Source organism: Corvus kubaryi, unplaced genomic scaffold (assembly GCF_017639235.1).
Source record: "Corvus kubaryi isolate FWS band 111438036 unplaced genomic scaffold, C.kubaryi_AGA036_p1.0 split3-73, whole genome shotgun sequence".
Lineage (NCBI taxonomy): Eukaryota > Metazoa > Chordata > Aves > Passeriformes > Corvidae > Corvus > Corvus kubaryi.
Window position 1 is genome coordinate 4,711,016 of NW_024582091.1, and position 7,540 is coordinate 4,718,555.

The 7,540-nt window shown below is 38.8% G+C and overlaps 1 protein-coding gene across 12 annotated transcripts in view; it reads left to right on the forward strand.

Annotated features, from left to right (window-relative positions):
- Positions 1 to 6,021, forward strand: part of TINAG (tubulointerstitial nephritis antigen) — a 132,262-nt gene extending 126,241 nt beyond the window's left edge. For all 12 annotated transcript variants that reach the window (XR_006014129.1, XR_006014132.1, XR_006014134.1 and 9 more), the window contains one exon: positions 290 to 6,021. The gene's annotated coding sequence lies outside the window, so the exon portion shown is untranslated. The remainder of the gene's footprint in view (positions 1 to 289) is intronic.
- Positions 6,022 to 7,540: the final 1,519 nt, after the last annotated feature.

Here is a 7,540-nt window from a genome sequence, read left to right on the forward strand (position 1 = left end):
CAAGCCTAGTATTATCCATAGGTACCTCAGGGATATTGAGACAGCAGCAAAACCTGCTTAACCCGTTTGCTTTCCCATACTCCTAGGCTTTACCTAGTTGCCTTATGCCAGTCTCCTGCTTAATTGTTTGATTTAATTGTTTCTCATAGAATAATTGGCTTTTTTCTAACCACATCAACAGCTGTTATACCGTTCTGGGCTTTTTTCTTGCTTTCATTTATAGTCACCACATTTTGTTTGTTTGCTTTTGACATTGAGGGGGTTTTAACTCATCCTGTCTTTATTTTAGAGCCCTCATGTTTCTCCATTCCCTGTGTCATAGAAAGAGATTAGGAAGACCAGAAGATTTCATGAGATGAAATTAGCTGAGATTCTTTCAATTCTATCTTTCCATTGTGTTGAAAGAAGATGGGATCAACAACCTACAAGTACTGTTTGTCTTTCAGATCCTAAACCAAGAAAGTCACAGAAATAATGGGACAGGTCAAATTTCTCCTTTGAAAGGAGGGGCACTGCAACACCAATACAGCTGCTGGGAAGTATTGCAGGCAGATATTCAGCCTTACTTTTGTTCTCATAAGTATGAAGTGAATAAGCATGAAATCCTAAACATTTGTGTAATTTCTGTGATTCACTCTTTCATGAATATCTGCAGCCATAGCAGTGATAAAATTTAAAAACTCAAACAATGAAAAGCAGTGCTGTGCTGACAAAAGACTGTTTTTAGGATGTCACTCTAAAAAACTCCTTCATGCGAGCGATGGTTCCTCTCATGTCACATCCCATTTCACGGATCCAGTTCCATTGACCCTTGTTCAAAAACAGGAACGACAAACACTTTCCTATCATGCATCCCAATGAGTACAGTACAGCACTGCTTTTTTGGAAGGATATCTCTTAACTTGTTGGAACTTGATTGTGCAAAGGCACACAGTATTGCATGTACTTTCCTGTTAACTGCTAAATAAAGGTCTTAATTGCTGTATTTTCAGCTTTTCTCTCACTTCCCAGAAGGCATAGCCTGTGTTTTAGCTGCTTAGCGGCAGGCTGTTATTCTGATCATGTTTTATCCTATTAGGACTTTCTCCCTTTCCTTCTCAGTTTGCAAACTATTCAATTACAGACATGACCATTTGCCAGCTTTTATTGATACTTAGTGGAAATCCCGTTATTTTTGCTCTGCCTGGCCCACACAGCATCACTGTGAGAGCCTGCATCCCAAATACCTGGTGCACCGGGAGGTACTTGCAGAGGAGCTGGGCAGTGTCCAAGCCTGTGGTACATTCCTGTGTGCTGGAACCCACAGCTCAGTGTTCGACTCTCCATGAAAATCTTCTGCCAATGTCAGCATATAAAATCTTTGATACTTTAGCTCATATCCATGTCTATTGGCAGCTTAAGTTAGAAAGCTAAGCTGCAAATTTTTCAGAGTGAAGTAGGCACATGTGCTTTTTACCACTCCAGTGCTAGCCTTACTAGATCAGTGGCTCTGGCCTGGGAAGTCTTGATTTCTGGATGTTTTCTAGGCATCCTGATTGCAGTTTAAACAAGCTCATTAAAAGCCTGCGTATGCTTAGTTTCGAGTGGTTTCAGTGTGGCTCATGTGGTGCTGATGCCAATTTGCCACTGGGCTGGCTACCTCCAGCCCATAGCCAGGGGACAATACTAACATCACAGCCACAACTCTGACAATGCCAGAATTTACAAACACACGTGGGAAAAACTGAAGTTTGGAACAGAGTACGATGTCTAACTGCAATGGGGGAATGATCCCCGAAGATAGAGAAAGAGAGAGGATGCCTCTGAGACAGGAGAATCAAAGCTCAAAACCAGAAAAAAGAGTCCCTAGTTCAGTGTTGGATAAAGTGCCCTTCAGCAAAGTTAAACAGACACCCAGGTAACTCTCACCTTCCTCAAGGACCTGGAGGAGCAACTGATTCTTGGTTGCAGAAAGGCACTTTGCTACATTCAGGACACAGTACCTTTCCCACTCGTGTGCTGGTCCTTCCTCACAGAGTTGCCCCTTACTTGGTGCTGGGCAATTGAACTGCTAATCCAGTTCATCCAGATGCAACTGCATCCCAGGCTATATCAAAAGCAGTGGTGGCCATCAGTTTGAGAGAAGTGCTCCTCCCCTTGTGCTCTGGAGAGACCCCACCTGGAGTGCTGTGCCCAGCTTTGGGGTTCCCAGCAGAAGAAAGATATGGATCATTTGGAGCAGGTCTAGAACAGGGCCACAAAGATGATTGGAGAGCTGGAGCAACCCTACTGTGAAGACATGCTGAGAGACTTGTGGATGTTCAGCACGGAGAAGAGAAGGCTCCAGGGAGACCTTAGAGCAGCCTTCCCTCCTGAAAGGGGCTTATAAGAAAGATGGGGCCAAATATTTTAGCAAGGCCTGTTGCAATAGGACAAGGGGTAATATTTCTAAACTAAAAAAGGGTAGCTTCTGACTACACATAAGGAAGAAGTATTTTTACAATGAGGGTGATGAGGCACTGGAACAGATTGCCCAGAAAGGTGGCAGATGCCCCATCCCTGGAAACATTCATGGTCAGGTTTGATGGGTCTCTGAGCGACCTGTTTTAGTTGAAGATGTCCCTGCTTCTTGCAGGAGGGTTGGACTAGATGATCTTTAAAGATCCCTTCCAACCCAAGCCATTCTATGACTTTGATAGTAAGTCGGGCCTCGGGTCTCTCTTCTGCATGAAGGAATACAAAAGCACAGCCCCTGTTTCCTAGTTCCATTCAGAGGGCCCTGAGGAGAGCTAGCTGGATTAGCTGAGTCTAGTAGGATACATGAGAACGAAGTGGGATGCAGTCTTTCTAGAGAGAACTTGCACTGGAAGGAACTAGGTACAGGGTATGTTCAAAAACTTATTCTTTTCTGTGAAGAAGAAACTAAAAAAGCCATCTAAGTAAAATGGTGTTTTCACACTCACTGATTTGAATCAATATGATCCTACCACCATGACATATGCTCACACCAGGTTTTCTGCACAGGTGGGAACGAAGTGGCAAGACTAGTTTGAATCCAGGACTGTTTGTCACTTTGGAGACATTAAAAAACCCCACAAACCCCTCAGAAAACAAAACAACTAAATATAAATTGCCATTTTGCCTCTATGGCTTCAACAACTGTAGCATGTAATTCATTTGCAAACAGAATTTCTCTTTTGAAGGCCTATTCCACTATTTTCCAGTATATATGGCCTTACACTTCAGACTTACTTTTCATTATGGAAATATTAATTTTTATTTTGTGTATTTGTTGAATATCCTACTCACTACAAGCTCACAAAAACATTTTTCTGGAGCTCTGCAGTATGACAGTAATGGGGCCAATTTATGAAATGTTGATGTTTCCTCCTGCCAGAGTGCCTAGCTCAGTACTTCTGCTATACTTGTCAGACATTCCAAATACAAGTAATTAGGTTCTATGGACATGATTTTAATTGACTGTTGCATCCCATGTTGTTCTGTTTTCTTCTACAGTTGCAATGATTTGCTGTGCTCTTAAAGGAGGCAAGGAAGAAGAAATGCACTTTATTAAACCTAATAAGACACTCGTGAGTTATGGTAAAGGTACCCACAAATTAGTGTGTTGAGTACTCCTCCCTGAATAGATCTCACCTACATGAACAAAGCATTGTGAAATTTCCTGTTTCATGCTATTTAGAGTTTTCAGACTTAAGGTGGGGGTTGGGGGTAGGATTGCCATGATAATAGTGCTTATAGCTTTTACCACACGTATTTGGTGAATATGCTGGTTACAACCTTTATGGAGCAATCCAGTGCAGGACTGTGTCACTAGGTCTGAACATGCATTTAGGAAGGATGTTGCTCATACTCTAAGAAAACTTGAATCAGTTTGTTACAGTCATCTGAGTAATTACTTGAGAATTCAGGATCCAGAGATGGATCCTTATGAAAAGTGTTATAGCTTCTTTGATTTTTGTACCACTGATTTGGATTTAGGCTTTACTAACTGGTAAAGTATCAAGTTTAAATTAGGACCATTGGACCCTCTCTTGTTCTGTCCTTCAGCCAAATAAATGCTTTACTTAACTTACCACTGTGATTCTTCCCAGCTCCTAACCCAGTGCTTCATCTATTTTGATCACTTTTTATCTGCTTTTCTGTAAACAGCAACATACTGCACATTGTGTCACCAGACCTCAACCTTTGCTAGTACAATTTTACAATGTACTCAAAGAAAAATAGAGGATGTAATTCCTAGCTTCAGGTTCTTGCTTAGAATCATAGAATGGCTTGGACTGGGAGAGATCTCAAGGATCACCTAGTTCCCACCCCCCTGCCATGGAGAGAGACACCTGCCACTAGACCAGGTTGCTCAGAGCCCCATCCAAACTGACCTTGAACACTGACAGGGATGGGGCATCCACAGCTTCTCTGGGAAATTGTGAGTAACTGTCCTTCTCTTAGGATGTGTTCCATTGTGCAACTGGATGTTTCAGGAGAGGAAAAGAGCCATCTGGATTTGCCTACCCATACTCCTGTAGCTATAAAAATAAACAAAAAATGTATCTGTTAATTGGAAAGAGAATTGCAAATTCTGAGGCTACAAATTCAACAAATTAGAAAAGTGCTGACAAATATATTTTGTTAAAATTCTGTTTGTAATAAATTTAATCAAAGACTGAAAGTTATTTTTAAGCCCATACAGTGACATTAGCAGAGGCTTTTAGTGCAAAAAACTTCAATCTATTTTCCTCTCTCTACATGATGAAACACAGAAAGTTAATAATAGAATGAATATTTTTGTCAGTGAAAACTAGAAAGATTTTCAACAAAAGAGGTTTTTTTTTAACATGAAGTTAGAAAGTAAAATATTTCCACTTATTTTCAGAAGAAAGGTATTCTCCATTTCAACCAAAAGATGAAGAGTTGATACAAAAAGTGTATTAATTTCTAAAATTCGACATCTTCCTATGGCAATCTATTATCATAATGTATCATTTTTAACCATAGAATTTGAGCTGTCTCTAGCTGCTGATTATTGGTAAAGGTAGGACACATCCAGTGTCCTTTATACCGAGTTATTTAGAGGAAGTGAACACTGTCAAATATATTACGTATATTATATATGTTAGAAATATTTGTTACCATGTCCTATGATAGTTGCTGCTCTCGCTGCCACAAATATTTCTCATTATATGAGTTTTATGTTTATGACATTGCATATCAGAGAAGTGTATTTGTATAACATATATTCAATAAATAGAAATAATTTTTTCATTTCTAGAGATAACAATAAGTCGTCCGTTGATGAAAATGTTGGTTTTAACTAAATGTAAGTGACCTTTTGTCACTCTTGAAAACAGCTTTACTGCCAAGTTGGTTTGATTTGTTCACTCTGGGGCCAAGTCAAATGATCATTTTACACAGCATGCACATTAGTTCACTCCCCAGGTCCAGCTTATAGCAATCCAATTACTTTCCTTGATGAAGAAACCTTTGGTCAAAAAAAAGAAAAGTTTGCTGACAGCTGAGTCAGGTCTTTTATGCTTATATGTCACATCCCAATTTACCTATGACATAGCTTTTAAGTATAATAAAAATATCCATGTATGGCAGGTTGTGAAGCAACCATTCCATTATTCATTATTGTTTGTCTCTTTTTGCAGGATCTTCTCTGGAGGACAGAGCATGCAGCTCTTCACACCCTCTTTTCCCAGACCACTGCAGGGATTTTGCTAGGTTATTTGTGAGAAAATCAGCAACCCTGCTGTGCATACTCATGCATCCTTAGAATTCCACTAGTTGAAGCTGAAAAGGGAAAAAGCTGTCAATCAGTGTGTATTTACCGGTTTCTCTTCTCTAAGACTGATGCTGTTGGAGAAGACAAAAGACCTTGTGATGAAACAAAAAACCAGGATGCCTAATGCACAATTTAACCAAGATGACTTGTTTTTCCAATTTTTTTGTCAGCTTGTATGCTCTTTCTGAGTTTCCATAATACCTGATATACTATACAAAATAAATTTGTGCATACCTCACTCACAACATAATGGGCACATATAATCTTTGTACTTCCAGAAGAGTTCTCACCTAATTTCCCCTCCTTTACTCAAATTTTTCAAGATATGTTTGTGATCAAATATGTTTAAATATGATATCCACCTGCCTAATGGAAATTTCCATTCAAAAAGGTTACCACTTCAGCCTGTTCTTACAGTACTTTTTATTGAGATATTTGACTTACTCTTCAAGCCTGAACGTTAAGTCCTCTTGACAGAGGTATTAAGTCTTTCACTCAATTATGCATCTAGTCTTTTCCCAATTCTTGTTCCAGTCATTTATTTCACTCTTCTTACTCTGCCCTATTTTTTTCTGCCCATTTATTATCCCATCTCCCTTGCTGAATTGTGAGAGTTGACATTGTAACTATGACAAGCATGGGGTTTTTTTCTTCCAGCCATGAAACAAAATGATTGCTTGTCCTGACATTTCTGTCCTTCCATTTTTTTTCATCTGCACTTACTAGAAATAAATATCAGCTCCTGTCTGCTTGAAAAAATTAAAATATTCAGGAAGGACAGCAGTGTTTGTACCTGCTGACAATAGGTCTGATGGGAATGGATAATACTGATTTTTTCCTACAACCTCAAAGGCAAAAGTAATTTTAACCATCAATTTCATCCTTTGTGTTTATTTCTCACATTCATCACAATTTAAGGTAAGTTTCAGGTTTTAGAATTTCTTCCACTAAGAGAAACCCATTACATGTCAGGTGTTCTTAACTTTTAAAAACTTTGCATTTGATCAGCTTTCAGCTTTGAGGAGATAAGTTGTACTGCACAAGACACTGTCTTACTTTAATTAAAACAAAAAAATCGGAGGTATCTACCTCTCAAGTGTAAAATGATTTTGAAAGGTAGCTTAGTCACAAAAGCCACTTTTCAGTTATGGCTGCACACCTTTTCATGTAGAAAATGCACTTAGAATTATCTTTATCAGGCCAAAACACCTTTCCCATTTCATCTAATTCCCTGGGAATATTTCTGTTGAAACAGGAGAAAAAATAGGAAGATAGTGCTTTCCATCAGAGTAGCACCTTAACCTATGGTAGTATGGTGTCTTCTATGGACTGTTGATACGACGTGATAGAGTTTTACTCAGCTGAAAAGGGACCAAAGGGTAGGAATTAATAAAATGAACAAAGGATTAAAGAAGTTTAAACTCTTTGCTTCATGACTTTTCTGAGCCTCTTAACTCTGAAATTTTTTGTCTGTGTGGGTCTTAACAGGACCAAACTGGATATCTTTTTCCATAACTTCTATAAAATATTAATTTGGAAATAACTCCTACAACTGTTGCATTAAAGAGACAGACTGAAAAAATGTTTGATCAGGAATTACTATACTTCGGGTTTTCATAGTGCTAAAAGCAACAAGTGTCTGATGCCAATAGAAACTTTCAGACACTATAGTATTAGATATAATAATTTAATTTTTTTTATGTTACTGTGTATTTATAGTAATTAAGTCAATGTTTTTCTCACACATACCAGGCTCAG